General features: G+C 37.0%; 1 protein-coding gene across 1 annotated transcript in view; it reads right to left on the bottom strand.

The window, feature by feature from the left end:
* Nucleotides 1-15,942, bottom strand: part of SYT1 (synaptotagmin 1) — a 520,201-nt gene extending 504,259 nt beyond the window's left edge. The window contains exon 1 of the mRNA XM_046646394.1: nucleotides 15,587-15,942. The gene's annotated coding sequence lies outside the window, so the exon portion shown is untranslated. The remainder of the gene's footprint in view (nucleotides 1-15,586) is intronic.
* Between the last annotated feature and the right edge of the window lie 4,676 nt (nucleotides 15,943-20,618).

The following is a 20,618-nucleotide window of genomic DNA, read 5'->3' on the forward strand; positions in this document are numbered from 1 at the left end:
ATAGAAATGGTTCCTGTACTCACAGAGCACTCAAGATCTATATGATTTTTTGCATTGTGATGATAAACATTAATTCTTCATTGCCGCAATTTTACAATTTAATGCATTACTGTTTGAAGAAAAGTACAGAAATATACCCATAAATCTCATATTTTTATATGGTTATTCTCAAATGAGTAATCAGTACTCAGATAATTTTTAAAATCCCTGTATCAGCTTGTATTTCTTTTATAGTCTCACTATTTTATCTTTAGCTAGAAGATTTATTTTTCACTGCATTTTTTTCAGATATTTTCTGAAAATGTGTTTTTGCACTCAGAGGGTGTAAGATCACAGAGTGTTCCCATTACAAAGAAAAGAAACAAATGAAAACCTGTGATGCTATGAGCTTGAGAAAATACATTATCAAAACAATTGGAAAAAAATCCTAAGGTTAAAATTTTAGCAATATATATTTAAAGCACCTCTCTACATCCCACTTAAGATTTCCTTCAATTAAATTTAGTCCCATTAGTATTCTCAACTGTAAGATATGAATTTATAAATACATTTCTTCTTTAAAAGCAGAAAAAGTATTCCATATCTTCAAACTTAAACTCTACTTAGGGTTTCCCAAAACATAAAAAAAATTTCAATGTTCAAATCCCTCTCTACCACACAGAGTTTGCCAATTCTTGACAGTTCTTCAGTGATTTTGCAAAGTGACATATTCATACTCTTATAACATGGAAAAACTGAACATTTACTCAGATAGAAATAATAAAAACTTATTTTTAAGCAGCCAGCCACATTACATTCCTGAATTCAAAGTTAGTGTCTGCCAATAGTAGATATATTCCACAGTACTCTTAAGCATAGAGAGCAGCATATAGTAGGGTTCCGAGGCAGCAAGGAGTTCTGAATATTAAAAACTTGTAAGAAGACCAATGTGGCAAGAGCATGAGAATGAGAGGAACAATATGAGAAATTAGGCTGGTGACTAGCAGTAGCCAGATACTGCATGGACTTCAAAGTCAAGTTAAGAACAGCAGAATTGAGAAGGCAAGTTGGTTTGATTGTGGTGTGGCAATAGAGCTAGAGAAAAGTACACAGATTTAAAAGATATTTATGAGCTAAAAATGATCAAGACATCATATATTTTAGATTTGGGGTTAAGGTCGAGAGACATGTGAAAACAAAGATGACTCCCAGTTTTCTAGATAACACAACTAGATGGTTGGTGGAATCATTCATTCTGATCAAAGACTTTGGGGAACGACTAGATTTGTTGGTGAAGAGAATGAGTTCAGGTTGGGATGTAGTGAATTTGAGGTGGACACCAAAATAGATCTGTTAAATTGGCAGTTGTATTACATGTCAGGACCCCTATAAGACACAAATTATTCAGTTCACCCTCCAAATTTGCCAGGAGTGCCGGCGTTCTTAAACAAATACATATCCATTGTTTGAGACTGAAGTAAAGAAAAAAGAAGCTTTCATTAAAGAATGAACTAAGCATTTCATAATACAAAGGTCTCTCAGAGTACAGTTCATCCATCACCTCCTCTGTGATGCCACTGCTGTCTTGACTAATTGATCATTCACTCTCATGTGCTTTCAAAAAGCTTTGCACTTCCTGTTGCAACTTATAGAAGAGGCTTCAAGAACTTGGCGGTATCTTCTTTCTAAGCCTGGGGTTGCAGTGGGGGGTATTGTATTTCCTATGCTCTTGTAACTACAGGCCATGTAGACTAGATCTGGTTAATGGTCTGTGACCAGAGATTATATATGTCTCTTATAGGGTCAAAGTAGTTAACTGCTGATGAGAAAACTTCCAGGACTTTCCTCCCAACTGCAATGAATCCTTAAACATTATGTTGAGAGGACCATGTTATAAGTATTGACACGCTTATCACTCTGAGTCCCTGAATGACTATGTAAATCAGAGGACCTCCCACTGCCCCTCCCACATCCACACACACTGATCCGCAGTGATTATGTAGTATGAGCAAGACAGGCCTCAGTGTTTAAGTCACTGAGATTTCTGTTTGTTACTACAACATATCCTACCCTATCCTGGGTGTTTCATGCTCACAGCACGAGTATATTATCACAACTTGCATATGATGTCTCTCCCAACTAGACTGTACTTTATTTTTCTACGGATGGTTGATAGTGTCTGGGAGTTTGTGCTCTTTAAATATTTCTGAGCAGACTGATGAATGACTAAAAGACTGAAGACAAAATCTCCAAACTTATCCACCCTTATGAGAAAACTCACAAGGATAATAGGGAAGCGAAGGAGCATTTATATGCTGGATCACTTGTACGTCTAATTACCTTGCAGGGAAATATCATGGTCAATTAGTGACAGGTTGAGGGTTTTCATATTATTTGTTTGTTTTTAAATTTGAACAAAGAACTCTAAATACTTATGCTCAGTCTTCACTATGTGTTGGTTCCACAGACTAGTTCCCTACTCACTACTCTAAAGGAAGAGAAATACTCTCCTATCACATCTGCATATCTTCCTCTACTCTACAAGAAAGTTTATCCATAACCAGAAAAAGAAGTGCAATGTATTGATATCGTTTCAACAAAAAGAAAGCTTAATAGCTTTTAACTGACAGTGATTACAACGAATGGCTATTAACTGAATTCCTCTGAAGGTAGCAGATCAACATGTATCTGCTTGATTGAGAATGACCAATTAACAGCAACAGTGCTGGATTCATTGTAGGCTTTAAAAAAAAAAGACAGTTCAAATTCATAAAATCACCCATATGCACAGGCGTTACAGTTTTGGTATGGAAATTCTACTAAATTTCATGCATTTAAAGTATGATGGTTCCTTATATTGAAAATAAGCCATTGTAAGTTCTGTATATCCATTATATCATCCTTACATATGCTTAATGAGATCTTAAATGTGCTATAATTCTTTGAAAATTGGTAGTACTTTTTAGGGAACTGTTTTAAAAACTATTAATTGTTACCCATTGGTAGATTGAAACATTAACCTAGTTGGTCATAACCAGTAATTTTTAACAAGGTAGAAATAAAAGGTAGAAAAAGAAGCATCAGAATGAATCATTAGTAAGAAATATTTCATAGAACTTTTGTTCATATTGTGTGTATGTGTGTTTGTGTACTGAATTTGGATGTCATTCAAAAATGCTGGAAAATGTAGATTTAGTGGATTCATTCACTCATTCAATAAACATTCTATAGAATGCTGTCTTCCTATGTCAGGCACTGGAGAGTCAGAGATGATAAAAAAAAAATTCCAAAATCCTGAAAAATTCGCATTTAGTGATCAGACATATTAAAAAATCAAAATAGACCATATATGCAAGTCTAAATGTATATACGTACCAAGACATAAAATATTTAGGATACAAAAGAGCCTTGGTTCCACAGATAAGGAAAACATGGAGCATATCACTTATTGACCATATAGTCCATTATAATGCTCTTGCTATATTCACATCGAGGTGGTTTTGTGTGAATTCAGCAAAGAAATCTCCATTTTCAAAATATGTTATTATCAGAGTATATTGTCCATAGGAATCTTAGGGGAAAAAAGAGGGCCATTTAAGATTGACGCTTAATTATTACTTCATTACTGCTGCAGCGTGTTGAGTGGCACTGCAGTCTCACAAAAGCTAATAAGCCTCTGTAAGCACGTAGTTTACCATCATAGAGTGACCGTCGTAGACTTGGGTTATTGAGTTCTTCAAACCAGGATATGAAGCTAGATAGAGGAAAAATAATTTCCGGTAAATGCTCTGAGACCTGTGTTGTCTAAATGATAATCGACACAAAATGATTTGTTTCATTATGTTTTCAGTATTTATTTACTTTTGTTTCAAAATCTAAATTAGAGTTTTGTAGGATATAATCAAATATATACTCAAAAGGAAATTACATTGAAAAAAATCATTACCGTGATAAAAAGCCAAGGTGTTCACTTAAATTCAAAGAAATAATAAAATTGGGGGTAGGCCCTGTGTTCAATTCTCTTAGAAATGAGGGCAAAAGAAGAAAGGTTATTAAGATTTAGCAAAAGATATACCGAAAGCTTCTAAGGAATATATGCCATAAAAGAAAATGAGCTACTCTTCTAAAGATAAAAATAAAGGATGAAAGTATACACCTATAAGACACCTGAGAAGCCATTTTGAAAGTCAGGGTAGAGAGAATACGTGTTCCATGATTGTAACCATAAAAAAAGTGAGCATGTGAACACAGACTGGAAACGTATTACACAGAAGCTAGATACCATATACATTTTTTTTTTTTTTTGAGGAAGATTAGCTCTGAGCTAACATCTGCTGTCAATCCTCCACTTTTTGCTGAGGAAGACTGGCCATGAGCTAACATTCATGCCCGTCTTCCTCTACTTTATATGTGGGACGCCTACCACAGCATGATTTGCCAAGCGGTGCCAGGTCTGCACCCAGGATCTGAACTAGAGAACCCCAGGCCGCCGAAGCGGAACGTGCGAACTTAACCCATGAGCCACCGGCCCCCACGTACATTTAAATAATGTTGGTTATGTGTGATCATATTGTTTTGAAAATTTCCTTAATAATGTTTTTATTAAGATAATTTCCTTAAGAATGTTTTTAATTAAAATAGGAAAGCAAGGTAAAACTCATGAAACCAGTATCTTTATACTTGGGCCACACTTGGCGTCCTGCCTCTTCCCTAAGTAGGCCAAACTCATTCCTCTGTCTACAGTGCTCCTCCTCTGATGTTTACAGATCTGGATCCTTTTCCTTTCATGTGTTAACTTGCATGTTTTTGGTTGACTAGAGTCCCTAATATTATTTTTTTATTTATTAGCTGTTTTATTATTTTATAGCATTACTTACTATTTGAAATGAGCTTAGTCATGTTTTCTTGTTGTTGTTGCTGTTAATTGCCTGCCTCCTTTCTTAGAACGCAAGCTCCCTAAAAGCAGGGAACTCATCTGCTATGTTTGCTTCTGTATTCCCAGCATCCAAAACAGGGCCTGGCATGTAAGAGGCACATCATGGCACTTACTGGAAAAATACATTATTCCTAAATAATTCCCCTTGGGAATCTGGGGAATAGAAAGGAGAAAATGTATAGCGTTTCTATGCAAATTTATTCTGTTTCATCTGTAGCAACACATAGGTGGCTAGGGCAATTATAAAGTAAAACTTTATAAACTCCTGGAAATACCCCCTCTTACATAAAATTAACAAAAATTTGAAGTATTGACATGTACACAGGTGGCCCTATACATGGCTTCAGTTGGCTGCTCTCAGCTCTACTGAGCTGAGAATCCTCAATTCCTGTAAGCATCTTCCCACTGCATTAAAAAAGAGGAAGCCCAGGCCAACAAGGCAGAGACCCAACCAGAGTTAAATGACATTCAATTCAGCCCTCAGCCTCTGATATTCAGGCTTTTGACACTAGTATAGTCACACCGATTGTTAAATTATTGAACACTTCTGCACCTGTTTGTAAACAGCCATTGCTTCAAGCCTTCTGGGTGCTGCTCATCTCCACTTCCTCAATGACTATCAACCTTTCCCTGGAATTCCATGGATCTTCCCTTGATTCATCAACTAAGGAGCTAGCGCCTGGAACAATGAGAGCCCTCCAGGAGCCTGCCCCAGCATTAAGGCCAGCTGGCATCCTTTCTGATGGCTCAGTGCCTGTACCTTATGAGGTAGGCATTTGTTGCTTTTGCCTGCCCTAAATCTAATCATTTCCTTCTTGTAACAGCAGAACTCTCTTTCCCTGTAGTTAAGTGATTCTATGTCCAACTCTCAAATCCAGGGATGATGCAAGGTCCAGCTTAGAAAAATACTACATTCTATAGCCCTCACCATACTGATAGGTTCAGGGCAAGTGAGTCAAGTTGTTCCAAGCAAGCTTATCCTGGAAATTTTGGGGAAAAAAAGATGCTCTCCTTACATGGAAATTTCTTACATAAGCCTACAGTAACTGAGAACATTCTTGCCACTGTAAAGAAAGAGCCTGACTCTAAATAAAGCAATGGCAGAGAAACGTAGAACTAACATGGGAGTTGGGGAGGGGGTAAGGGTGGGTTTCTGTAAGCCTGGTCCTGATTGTATGGTTTGATTTCCCATTGTCCTCTATGACTGAATCCAGAATACTCCTAGAATTTATGGTGACATGAGCTCTAAAGTTCTTTTTCTTTCTTAAATCATTTTGAGTTAGGTGGCGTTTTTACAAGTGAAAGAGTTCCTGACTAATAAAAAAGGGGCAGGGATGGTCAGATCTGTCATTGATGAACAGAGTACCAGACAATTTGCAAACAGTATTACATTTCCCTTCCTAGAGAAATGGAACTTTTAGTAGTGAAGTACCTTACTGAAGCTTACCATGCTACAGTAGGAATTTGTACCTAGGTCTCTAAGACTTCAAGTTTTATGCTTTTATCACATTGCCATGATGGTCATATTGACTCAAATTATGAAGTGGATAAAATATGCCTAAGACTCGTTAGTCTCTTTTGGTCACATCTTTGCCATCATCTGTTCCTCTTCTCCTGCCACTGAGGAGCTTAATGATGATATGATTGCTTGTGGTTAAATGCTGGCTCTATAAGTAGACCACTTGGGTTTGAATCCACATCCTACTACATAATAGTTGTGTGACCCTGGCAAGTTACTTCTTTTCCACAATTTTTTCATTTAAAAATTATAGATAACCTCATAAGGTTATTGTTAAATGGAATGAAGTGTGGAAAGTACACAGAAAAATGCCAGATGTAATAACAACGTAAGAATATGATTACCTTGTGTTTGTCCAAAAACCCCCATAAATATCTATTCTATGCCCTAATCTTTGCATTCCTTCTATAGGCCTTTCCCAATTAGAACTCCTGTTTACTCCTATAGGATCAGCTAGAAAGTCAATTACATTAATCCACATTGCAACGTGTATGGCTCTTGGCATTCACTTTCAAGTGCACTTGATTCTTAATACAAAGATTTGCCAATTGATGGACTTCACATCAGGGTTGAATAATAATTGGGGCTTGGATATGTTTCCTGCTGAGCCTTCTCTACCTTGGAATAGAAGAGAAAAAGCATCAATAGATTCAACAACTTCCATAAATGTTAGGTTCAGGAAACAATGAGAAGTTGTGTGTGTGAGTACCAACAAGGAAAATGATGAGAGATGAGGTTGGAGAACTTGTGGTAAAGCTCCAACACTCATTACTCCAATCACATCTCTGTGTACTCTAGGAGGTGGCATAGGACTATGTAGTCTACAAACAAGAAATATCCAATATTCAGTCATGATGTTAGATTTTTGTTTTTATTTTTGATAAGAAATAGCAAAATAGTTCTTATATATTGGGAGAATTAAAAAGCATACTTTTTTCTGTGTTAAATGTTGGGCAATATGATTTAGTAGGTGAAATTATATAAAGCTTCCTACGTGTGTAATTGCAGGCAGGTAACTTAACTTCTGAGTCTTGTTTATCGACTCTGTAAAATGGAGAGTCTCTTCATTATCAAAATCAAATAAGGCAATATAATTTTTTAAAAAACACACTGCTTTACAACTGTCATGCAAACGGATTTAACTGTTATCATTGGAAAAGCAAAATAGAAAAAGAAAAAGGTGCCTAATAGTACATCTTATTTTTTTGGACTTTTAAACATTATTGTTCTCTCTCTCTGCAATCAATTTTGTTCAAGAAATTACAAGAAGGCCAGTCTTTACATGTAAGATCTTAAAAACGTTCAAATCATGGCACATTTGATTTACGTGGGCCAATTCTACAAACAAATGAAGAGGCTGCTCCCTTATTTATCTAGATATATGCTTTGTGAAGCTAACCTAAAACATATACAAACTAAGAATTAAATTTCTTGGTTGTTGACAAAAAAATAAATCCAGCTGGTAGAGATTAGTATGGGACCTAGAGTACCAAGCTCCCAGTTAGTGATTCCATAGGAAGCCAAGTCATTAAGATATGAAAAATAAATGAAAAAGGAAAGAAGGATGAATAAGGAGAGGGCAGGAAAGGAAGAGATAAGAAAGGAAGAGAATGCAAAAGAAGAAAGGAAATTCAAGAGAATTACTTATAACTCCTTTAGCTGGAGAGCTGAACAAATTTCTACTCTGGCAGTGAGTGGTTAATATGCTTCAATGCATACAGGTCTAAAAGTCCAGAAGTCAAGAGAAATAAACTGTTGCTATGTGTTCAATACATCAATGATGAAACAGATTCTCAAAGGCATAACAGAACTTGTCTACTCCAGTTTTTCCTGAAGGAGTCAGCTCTCTCCTGTCATCAATATTCATTTTGTGGTGTCTACGAGTGGTTCAGAAAGTATCTAGTTCCCCTGGGGAAAAAAGATTGGAAACTTGCATATCAAATACTCTGTTTTTTTGGATTTTTTTTTTCCACAATTTAAAAGCAGGGCAGTTTTGGCCAATGTAGGAGTACGTTAGCTTTTTGTTGAAATGTCACTTTCTTCAATTATTAAACTCAGATGTATCTCAATGTGATTGCTTGGCTTTTTAAATTTAACATTATAATTTAACAAAACCACTAAAAATGGACAGATTACTTGTCATGTTGTTAACTAGGCTTTTACTACAAGAATTTCCTGCATACAGACACATAAAACTCATGCACTTTCAGGCATATAATGATCTGTTTGATACATATTTAAATCTAAAAGCTGCGGCCTTGGATTCTGGACATTGGTTACAATAGGATGGTGATGTTACTCTATTTATAGAAGAGATCCTGGTGCTCTAGAAATATGCTCTAATGCCCAAAGGTTCACTTTATTCATTCCTCAAATCTGATGAAAATGCTAGGGATTAGGCAGAAAGCCAGCCTTGTAAATCAGGATCTGGCAGACACTCCAAGCCAGAAACAGATTCAATGCTTTGCTACCTTGTCTTTCTCCTGAGAAATGGTGTCAACTTTTCTTCTTAACAATCTTACTAATGCAAAAGCTGACTGCTAGAGGAGTTCAGCTAGGCCTTAGGAACCTGTGTTATACCACACATCCTTGTTTCAAAGGCCATCAAGTCATTTGTCTAAAACATACTTGTCGGTGATTTTTTTTTCTCAAAAATAAGCAGTTTACATATTTCATAGGGAAAGAACAAAGGCCAACCCACCGTTTATGGTGCATGGAATATAGTGCATGGAACACCTTGAGGGATAAAATACAGTCAATCGGCTCTTTCTCCTTCTCAAGGAGAGAGGAACTGATTCTAAATCGACATTTTAGTGAGCGTGGCCCACTGCTGTGATGCTGTAGAGTTGTTTTCACTTACAGTAACTCTCACATAAAATTATGTCTGAAAGTAAATTATCAATAACTCATCCTAAAAGCAGCCTATGTGATGTTTCATGATAATATGCAGAGGGTCCATCTGAAAACAAACCAGTTCTTGATTATCTATGAGGATGACGTATGTGATTGTTTAAGGGTCTCCATAACAGACACAGGTGGATTTTGGAAGGACTAAAGCCAATCCAAGGATTTGAAATTCTTTTTAAAAATTATTTTAGTTTTATCCATTGGTGTTAATAAGTTAAAAAAGTTATACTGATTCATGGTTTAACCACCTCAGCTTTTGCTTGGATCACTTGTGAGTAATCAAAGGAAATTCCATGAAAGAAAAGCTATTTTATCAATTATCCTAAAACTTATATAAGATTCAACATCACATTTTAAAAATGTTAATACTAAGTTTGGTATAGATATGTAGGTTCTGTCTGAGTTTTTCCATGTGCTTTTGCCTTCATGCTGATGAAACGTGCCAGCAAATCTCAAAGTAGCAATTAGTAAATACAATTATCTGCTTCCAAGCTAGAGTGAGGCCAGGGGTGACAGGTAGGGAGGTTGGCCCGGAAAGGAAATGGGCCTCACAGAAAAACAAGAGGCTGTCCCTTGGAGGCCACATCCAGGGAACTCTCAGCAGAGGTGTGCGGTGGGTTTGCCCTCTATTCCCATGTGACTGAAAAGATGGCTGTAGTCAAGGAGTGTGCCGGAGGCGGACAAGAGATAGTACATCTCATTTAAGCAATTACACTATAAAAATGTTTCACGTTTAAATAACTCTCTGATTCTATTTGTGTTTAAGTGCCTCTGTGCATTTTATCCTTGATTAACCAGTCGAATTATTTAGAAAGAAAAAGAAGACATTTATCTGTTGCAGGAAACAACACACAATTCCTTTTACTTATGTAATCCCTTTTGCAAAAATAAAAATTATTTGAACTCTAAGCATTTTAGAATTATAAGCAAGCTACATTTCACAAACAGAGAAACAGGTTCATTAGGATAAGGTAAAACCAAGTTTCAGTAGCATACCTGGATTTGATTAACTGGATATTTCACCAAAAATTAATTCCTGCCTGAGGCACTTAGCTAAATGTCTCGGGCACAGTATTGAGGGGTGCTGTAGCAGGGTTGTAATCTGGTACGTGTGATGAAACGTTGTCTGAGGGACCATTAGGAAATTACATCTTAACCAAAGAGTTTCTCCAGATTCTTATACTGGCTGAAAAAGGCCATTCTCATTCTGCACAGACATTTTCCAGCTCCCATTTTGTACAAACAGCTAAGAAATAGAAGGCATTTATTATCTTCATCTGCTTTACAATTTTTCAGAGCTCCTCTTTAACAAAATGACTCCCCATGTATATAATCAATATGTTCAGCATAGTAAATGTGAGACTGATATAGGAATGACCAGTATTTTTTATTTGTATCTCCACAATAGCAGTAACCAAAAAGGTGAACTTTGACCTCCTCTCAAATACATTACTGGTAAATTATGCAAACCAATGTACCACATACTTCCAAGTATTGAGTGTATTTATAGAGAAAAAATGAACCTAAAGAGAATCAGAACTAGTTCTAAACAATTAGAGCTTGTGATTTAACTAAATATAAAAATTATAGAAATTACAGAAATAATTTAAAAATCTGCTTTGCATCTTTCAAAGACATGGTAGAAAATTCATTTCTAACACTATCGTAAAGGTGCAATTTTTATTCTAAATTAGGTTTTAAGTTGTTTTAGAACTCTCTTAAATATTGTTTTCAAAATTAAGAAAATGGATACTTTTAAAAGAGGCTTCTTTGCAATAGGACTTCTAAAATTATAGTTCAAATTACAAAAATAGCATCTGTGCTGCTCATTCTTTCTACAACATAGCAATATTTCTCCTCGTACACTTTAAAAGAAAAGTTTTTCTTTTTTAATTAAAAAAGAAAAGGTTAAAGTTTTATTCATATATACAAGAAAGGATGGTATGTTCTCTTACTTGCAATAGATAGCATGAATATATCTGCAATATAATTTAAAATAAGTTTATTTTCCTGTTACTAACACACACGACTCGAACAGCGTTCATACGCCCTGCTACTACAGTTTAGATTATAGTCAATATAAAAGAAGCTCTTCAAGAATTGTCTTCAAATGACAGAGAGGCTGAAGGAAAATGCTGTTTTCTTTGGTTTGGAAAGATTAAATTTCTGTTTTAAAAAAATGGCCACACTTAATGGAGGGGTTTGAATCAAGTTAGCAAAAATATTATGAAAAAATATTGACCACCCTAGAGGAATTATTAAAGATGTCAATCCATACCCCTTGACCTGAAAAAGCAACGATAATCATGTCAATTATGTAAAAAATTAAGAACAAGTTTACCTTTATGCAAACGTTGAAAGAAATCTCTTAAAGCCTTAGAAAGACAGAAACTTTATCACCCTGTTACATCCAAATCACGTGAAAACACGATTTCAGCTTGTTACTTGTATATAGAAGCGCATCTTCTTGTACTGAGAGTTTTTTTAATCCATGATTCATATAAAAATCACTTCTTCCCAAAGCCATAGAGGGGCTGTATAAAGGGAAGGATCTAGACCCATTAATTTTGCCTCTGGGTAGTCCTATCCTTTCAACTAAAGAACTATCAAAAGCATCCCCAAGACACTGTCAACTTTCTTTGAACGGTACTTTTTACAGGCGTATTCCCTAGTTTCAGTAGATTATATGCTACTATCCATTAGTCTCTAATCCTTTTAGAAAAAGTTACATAATTTAAAAATATATACATACATATATGTATACGCATATATATGCATGTATATCCTTAAATGCTAGTTGAAATTATTTATTTAGACTGCCATATACTTTTATCCCTACTTAATAGCATTGGTCAATTTCAGTGAAAAACAAATTCAGCTAGAAGCATCTCATATATTAAACTTCTGATGCAGATGTATTTATGACAAGCAAATCATTTAAAACATTTTTAAAAATCACAAGTGGATCAAATATTTAATTTTAGAAAGCATTATTTTTTCGCAAAATGCTGGCAAGACCTACACCTATATTATTCTGTGGCAGAAAGTCTAACTTTGGTCTCGATTTTCTGTAATATTAGACCAAATTTGCTCCATTATGTAATCAAACTGTTTTACTTTTGCTTTCTCTTCCCCAAATCATTTAATCATTACCATTAGGGAAAGAAATATTATGTTGCAATTTGGAATTAATGGTGTCTTCCCGGCTGTTGCACAAAATGGAAATCATAAGAGCTATAGGTATTTCAGACATATAATTGTCTGGTTACGTGTAAGTTGTTTAAGATCAGATGGTTCTAAAAATATGTTTTGGGAATTCACTCAAAATTGGTTTAATATACTCACCTCAAATTGATATTTTGTCTATGCTGTCTTTAGGCTAACGAGAAGTTCAAATTAACTTTCAGATTTCTAACACATTCTTCATTTTACTTATTAATCTTCTCGTTCATTTTTGAAATATAATTAGGACAAGCTACTATATTCTAGTTTTATTTTCAGTTAGCACCAAGTCTAATATGCAAATCTTATGATGTAAATATCATGTCATCCATTTTCATAATTTCTTGATTAGAACTATCTGATAATTTGATCAGATAGAATAACTGATATTCTCTATTATGAAATGAAGTTCAAAACTATCCTGCAACAACACTCTATTGTGTAGTATTTTATGGAATTAGTATTTTAGGATTTCCCCTGGACAGTGGTAGCAGCCTTAAGTTCTGATAAAAATGTTAAAGTCTAATTACCATATTTGCTCTGAAACATTAATAGGATTTACTAAGATATTCTTTTAAAAGGAGAAAAGATGAAGATTGCATGAAATTGTTACCCTAGAAGATTTTGTGGGATGACTAGGGTAATAATGTCCTATAATATATTATTTAATGTCTCTCCTCAATCCACTCACTATATATTGGAATTAGCTCTAGCTTTCAGTATATAAAGTATCTTAATTTTTCAGCAGTATGAATACTCATATGCATCTCTTTTACATGTCATTGCTATAATTAACAATCTGTAAAGAGTAATGAAAATAAATATCACAAACCAAGCCCAAACTTTTACCTTTCCTAAGACAGTGGAGAAACAAGCAAAGAAAATCTTATTTTGCTCACACGGAAAGCAGTTGGTTTCTTTTTTGTACATCTTTTCATGTTTAAACTTGTTAAATCAGTTGTCCACAGATGAGGCAATTAAGCGACTGTCCTTTTGTCCTTGTAACCAAAAGGTGGCACCTCTAAAAATTAGAGTTAGCTTTCAACAGAGATACTACATTTAAAAGAAAAAACGGCATTTAAGTGTCCAAGCCTTATAAAGAAGATCTTCTTTTTATTACTCTAGATAACTCTACTTAGACAGGAGAGACAAGTGCCTCTAACGGAAAATGGTTTAGAAAATAATATACATTACATTGATGGTAAATGAAAGCAGCTCTTTTCTAAGTTGGTGTAGAAACTTATACACTAGAGATATGTAGTGAAAAAAATACTTTCTGGGGCACATAGATGAGTGTGGAAGATCAGGTAGAATTCAGAAAGAAGATTCTCTTTTTCTTATTCCAAGTGAAGATGTAGAAAAAAAAATTGTAAGACTTGGCATTTCACTTGATAAATCAAAGGAAAGGATTTATCTGGACACTAACATCTGCTGGCTTCTCTGTGCCCATGTAGGACCCACTTGGAAGGCTTTCCAGATACATTCAACTAGGCACTTCTCTCTACCTCCTCCCATCTGACAGTAATCACTTAGCTGTCTCTGATGAGTAATAGGAAAGGAAAGCTTATATCATTGATGATGGAATTAGAAATTGCCGAAGCTGCCATCAAGTCTCTGTCTAACAAGTACCTTTTACTTGACCTATTATGCAGGCAGCCAGCACACATAGTTGCTTTGATAGCTCTCTATTTCTTACAATAAGATGTGAGAACAAAATATTTCTCCCTTTAAGATTTTTAAAATTTGAGACTATCTTCCTAAAACTACTTTCTAAACTTTGTTCCAGTACAAGAGGATTCTTGGCCAACTGGGCTTCCATGTGCCTCCTAAATGGAGTACTGAAATTGTATAAACATCATGTTTACATCTTATTAAAGAAAAGAAGGCAAGGCATGAATTTGATATCCAGGCAATAAAACGTAAACAGGAGAAAGTAGAATGAAATGACAATTCATACACAAAGGTAGCTTCAACACAAAAGTTAAGTGCTTGCTCTGTTTCACCAAAGGGTTAATATTCAAGAAAGTGAAAATCAACATGTACACAAAGATAACTAGAAGATTAGCTTTCTCAAAGCAGAAATCCAAGCCTCCTGATAATACTGGTGTAACTTACATATGTCTTGAAACTTTACATTTTTTTTGCCTCCTTCCTCCCCAAAAGAAAGGCCATACCAGAAAACCTTAAGAAAGTAATACTCTGTTTTTATTTTTAATTCTTGTTACTCAAGAAACCCCTCAAAGTTCAGACATTACCACTGATGGGCAATATCAAATAGGCAGCCCCACAGGACAGATGGAAACAGGAAAAGTCAGATGGTTGGCACTTAAAAGCAACAGCAGTTAAGCAGTTGAAAGTGGGTTGGATCGGTGGTTTATTTTTGTTCCATTTGAAGGAATCAAGCGACAGATACAGCCTCTTGCAAGAAGATCAAGTCAAACTTGAAGCTTCCTCTCTCTGACAGCCAGGGCTGGACGGCTTGTCTACTCCCTTTATTCAGTTTAATTGCTTTCTATACTCTAATTTTAGCAGAGCTTGTATTCTATCTCCCCCCCACCCCCCCAGCGGAAAGAAATCTTTCTCCTTTCTTCACCACTCCCCTGTCTCCTCTGTGAAAAGGAAATCCTCTTCAAGAGGAGAAAGAAACCCTGTGCATGCTTAGGATGGGAGGAGGGCAAAGACGAGAGAGAGACAGAGAAAGGGGTGGGGGGAGGTGAGAGATTGAGAATGGGGTGGGGGACAGAGGAGAGAGAATGAGAGAAGGAAGGAGAGAGCAAGAAGATGGGGAATGCCCAACATCAACTCCAGGCTCTAAATTACAGGCGGACGCTGTGCAAAGTGCTTTTCCAGGAGATGCACATGTGGTCTCATTATATTTCTCACAATAGGCCAACCGGAGCTCCCTCCCCAGGTCTCAGTCTCGCACTACCAAAACCCAAGTGTACTGAGAACAAAATCTTGCGGACGGATTCAAGCAAACAGGCACCACCGCGGTGGCGGTGCAGCCAGTCCTGCTGCCTTACCTGGAGGGAGGACCGGGAGGTGGTGCAGGTCTCCGTTCCCACTGCTCTCCCCACGCGGACCCGCGCGAGGCACACGTCCTCTCGCTGCCTCTGCTCTTGGAGGGGCAGCCTGCAACACAAAAGGGGTGTGTGGGTGTGAGTGTGTGGGAGGTTTTCCAGGGCCACCAGCTGGTCCCAGCTGGCCGCCCCCACCCTACACACACCCCTTGGGGCGCTGAGCCCCTATCTCAGCTAAGCACCACCCTGAAGGGCTTGCCCAGGGTGCAGCCTCAAGTTGCCGCTGCTAAGTGCTGCTGCTGCCACCGCTGCAGAAGAAGAAGGTGGAAAGACAGTGGGGGCAGTACTCGATCTAGAGCATCCCCACACTGCAGCTTCTCCAGGAATCCCTCCAGTGAGGAGGCGGCCGCCCATCATCTCCCAGCCCCGGCTGCGTGATTGGTTCCACCTCGGGTACGCTACGCCAAGGAGCCAATCCGGGCTCACTAATAATAGGTGGATCCGCTCAGCCAACAGCGCCCATCCCAGTTCTGTTAGTGTCTCTCCATCCCCACAGCGGACAGGGACTTGAGGAGGGGGGTTGAGGAGGGTTGGGGGAGGGCGGTGAACTAAAGAGGGGAACAGATCCCAAGGAGACACAATCAAGGGCATCCAGTAAACCCTCTGGGTGGGCGCAGGAATGCCCCGCAACCTGTTCTGCAAGCCATATGCACAGGAGAAGGAGCCAGCATAATACAAAGCTTTTTTTTTTTTTTTTTTTTTTTTTACTTTCAATCAAAACCTGTCCTGATACTGAGCATGCCCAGACTGCAACAGCGACTTAGGAGTTCCGAGGTGTGTGGGTCACAGACTGTGGGTTTTTGAAAAGATGGAAGCGGGGGAGAGGCAGAAGTTTGTCTTTGGCCGTTTGACCCGGCAGAGTTGTGAAAGCAGAGCAGGGCGGGGAGTGTCCTCCAACTGAGCCACGGGGAGGCGGCCCTGTGGACTGTCGGAGGCTAATCATATTATTCTGTCGAGCTCTGGGGTGGAAGCGGGGCTAGAATGATCCGAGCCTTGCTAGATGCCTGGAGACTTCTCGTGAAGGGTGCGGCGGACAGGGATGCAGGGGAAGCTCCGTCCCGTAGGTGGGGCCGGGGAGCGCGACTCCACCCCGCGGCCGGCTCCAGGCGGTGGAGAGCGCGCTGGGAGTTTCCACCGCAGCGACCAATAAGTTTGTAGACTTGGGTCAAGCGCGACATTGTTGGGGATGCAGTTCTTGCCGGCCCCCTCCCCCATCTCTCTCCACCCCTTGCCAGCGCAGTGACGACTAAAGCGTGGGTCCCCTCCCTCCTTCCTCTCTTTCCCCTGAACGATTCTGCTAGGAAGTAAGAAGCTTTTCCCTTGTGAGAGCGGCGCTGACCTGATTGTCTCTAAGCCCTAGAGCAATTTATAGCTTGGTAATAACGAGGGCTACTAAACTGGGAGGCTCAGCGGGTGGGGGAAGGGACTGCGAGCTAGGCGAGGGGCGGAGCGGAACCCGGCTCCGGGTTGGGAGCGAGTCCATTCTCTGCTCCACAGGTGAAAGGCTTTCAAAATGCAAAGAAGTATTTCCTTTCTCACTCACTGACCTTGTTTAATGGGCTTTGAACTTCTGATTTGTTTTGTTTAGAAATCCTAGCTGTTTGTGTAAACTTGGTCAATAGCTACAAATGAGAACTCTCCTAATTGAGCTCTTTATTTTACTATGAAGATTATCATGACATCTCAAGTAAGGAAATAAATATCTCGATTCCCCAAACCCATCCACTTTGAACTGGAGTTTCATTAACATTGGCTTGCAAAGGTAACTGTAGCAAGAATTCAATTAACAGTAACACATTTCTTCAAGTTTTAATTAAATCTCTCCTATTTATGTAATGTTTAAGATTAAGATTCTTATTTAAGTAGTATAGAAGGAAAGAAGAAAACCTTGATATAAACTAATCCTTTTACTGACAAATACTTGTGTATTCTCCAAAATTGTAATTTTATGTAAATATGTATCTTTCACCTTCCAAAATATTCCTCCAATCTTATTTTAGAATAGTTTCGTAGAGGGAGAGAGGAGATAATAGATGTCAATTTAAAATCGATTTTAAGTATTTGATGGGAAAAAAGAGAAGAGAGGAGGGAGGAGGAGAAAAAAAGAATCAGTTATCTAATATTATTTTCCAATAAATGTCTTTGTATGAGAAGATTATTATAATATCTACCTAATGGAGATCTTTATTCTAAAAATACTCCTAGCATTCCAATAATTAAAACTGCACGTTTTAAATAGCTGCATCCAGTAGCTGCATCTAGAAACAAGTAAACTTATTTTACAAGAAATAAGTAGACTATGAATCCAGATTAGTTATCTCTGTTCCATTAATATTTTAGCCAATTTCTCCTTCTGTCTACTTCACATCCTACCCAACAATCACTCTCTCTCAGTGGTCAGAATCCTAGACAACATTAATGGTGCAAGGTGTTTGTATTCCAAAGTTCCTTGAGGAAGACTGCTGGATAACCTAAGAAATGGGTTTTACACATATGTTGTGATTAAATTTAGAATTAATAGCATTTCTGTTCCTGAACATTAAGACAGTACTTATATACTGGATGTAGATATACTCTAGTTTTTGCAGGACTAAGATTTTTATTTTCTCTCCTATTTTTACGTTCTCCCCAAGCTCTGGGAATGGCCTGAAGACCCCTCCCTGGTCCCACTGGGTTGACATATCATACTATTCTGTTGCAGAGAGTGTGTATCTTATCTTTCCCCTTTACAGCAGACTCATCTCCATTAAAAGAAAGATCAGGTCAATTGTCCTTTCTCTCTCTTTATCCCATTTCTCAGGTACTCTTCAATCTATAATCTCTATGTCTTATGCTACTGAGATGTAAGTCATCTCCTGGTTGCATGGTATTTTACAAAAATTCTTTGCTATTTTCAGAACCATGTTCATCTATTTTGTTTAATGTTTTGCTTCTTCATTCTTTAAAAAAAACCCACTTTTGTTCATTTTTTCTTCACATTTTTGCTGTGATGGAGATCTCATTGTTATCATTTCCTTTATGCCTTTTTCAATGGACTCCTCTATTTACTACTTTAATGTTCCCTTTGCCATCTATTTTAGGCTACAGGATTAGAATAGAAACTAAATTAGATTGAGGCACTGAGGACAAAAGTATGTCTTATGGCAAGAGTGGGAATTAGAGACTTTAGACACTAGAAATTCATTAAGTGCAAACTTAGCCAAGGTTTTCTCTAGACCACAGAAAGAATGCATGAGAGGTTCTAAGAAAATTCTCCATGTTGGTGGAAAAGCTTGTAGATCCTAGTTGATCAGTAGTTCTAGAGTCCTATTTAATCAAGATTCTCATATATCATTAAACTTTATATCTTTACTAACCACATATATTTCATATCTTTAATCCTCCTGTTCTTACGTGTCATGACCCAGAGTGTGAAAGAATAAAAAAATTACCAACTTTTCTAGATTTTGCCTGTTGTTTGTATAGATTCACATCTTACTTGTTTTATTTTACATCTATACATTTTCTGCCATTGCCTTTCAAGATACAGCTTTTTTTTTTTCCTTTCCAGGACAGACAGAGGATTGATTGTTTGTTTTCTGGAGTAAGAACTTGGATAGAATTCCACCTTCACCACTAACTGTCTATGTGATCTTGAAGAACGTACAAAACCCCTCCAAGCACTGGTTTTCTTATCTATAATATGTACATAAAGACACAACATATATCCTTAGGTTTTGTTGTGAGCATTTAGTAAAGTAGTGCATATAAAGTACAAGTTCCCAGCACATAGCAAGGACTTAATGATATTAACCATTATTATTATTTTATCATTATCATTCCTGCTGCTATTGCTACTATTTTTTTTCAGATTTCTAAGAGATTGGATTTCTTTCCATCATCCAATCCATTTACGCTAATAGTGAGGCTCATAATTTTCACCTATGAGCATTGAAGTTAGAAGAGCATTAATCCATGTTATAAGAACTTCTTTATATATAAAATGTCAATAGTCATCTATCTTGCATGTGTTGGTCTTAGACTATAATCTTCTAGTAGATGAATAATTTTGTTTTTAGAGAATGTGAACTTAAGTATTGTTTTTTCATTAAAATTTAATTTATATTACTCGTTAAAGTTAAGAAAAATCTAATTCCAGTGCTAAAAAAATCATGAACATGATGTTTTTGTTTTCTAGCAAACAAGTGTAGCCATTTACTTATTTTAAAGATAGTGGAGCCATTCATTTTGGTTTCCCTTCCATTCCTTTCTCTCACACTTTTTGGCCTGGCAGTACTACTAATGATTTTATAGCCAACTGTTGAGGGAAAAACGTTAGGGTTCTGTGTATCAGAATTACATAAAGAGAAATTAACCACATGGACTTTTAAACTGGACACCCCACAGTGTTAAATAAAGAGAATCTAGAATTGACGGACTGAAAAAAGAAAATGAATACAGATGGGAGTCACGTCTTTGGGACAGAGAGTAAAGGCCCCATAATTGAACTACAATACTTTACAATTTCCAAAGAAAAGAAAATAAAGAGCTAGCAGTAGTAAATATGGCTTTACAAAAAGCCTTTTCTTAACATTATGGCTAAGAAAATATTGGAAATGAAAAGGAGGACAGTGACTCAAAAAGTAATATACTGTGTCAGGCTTTTGAGGTTAGCAAGGAAAATATTATTTAGGTGAATCTATCTCAAGGGCAAAATCAACATAGTTTGAGCTAATGTGAGCCAAAGGTTTTAGGAATAAAACAAAGGATATATTTTTCAAATACTCTCTCATACAACAAATATACTGTGGTGAAAACAAGTTTGCTAATAAAGCAAGAGCAACATTGAATTTTATACTAATTCCCTTTAAAATCAGAGGGAAGATTTCTAATAACTGAACGCATAGAGAATCATAGTTCAACTGCTTCATTCAATTTATGTGGAAAAAGTGTGTCCAGAGAGATTAATTCACTTACCAAAGCCATGGAGATAGTT

The sequence above is a fragment of the Equus quagga genome, chromosome 19 (assembly GCF_021613505.1).
Source record: "Equus quagga isolate Etosha38 chromosome 19, UCLA_HA_Equagga_1.0, whole genome shotgun sequence".
NCBI lineage: Eukaryota > Metazoa > Chordata > Mammalia > Perissodactyla > Equidae > Equus > Equus quagga.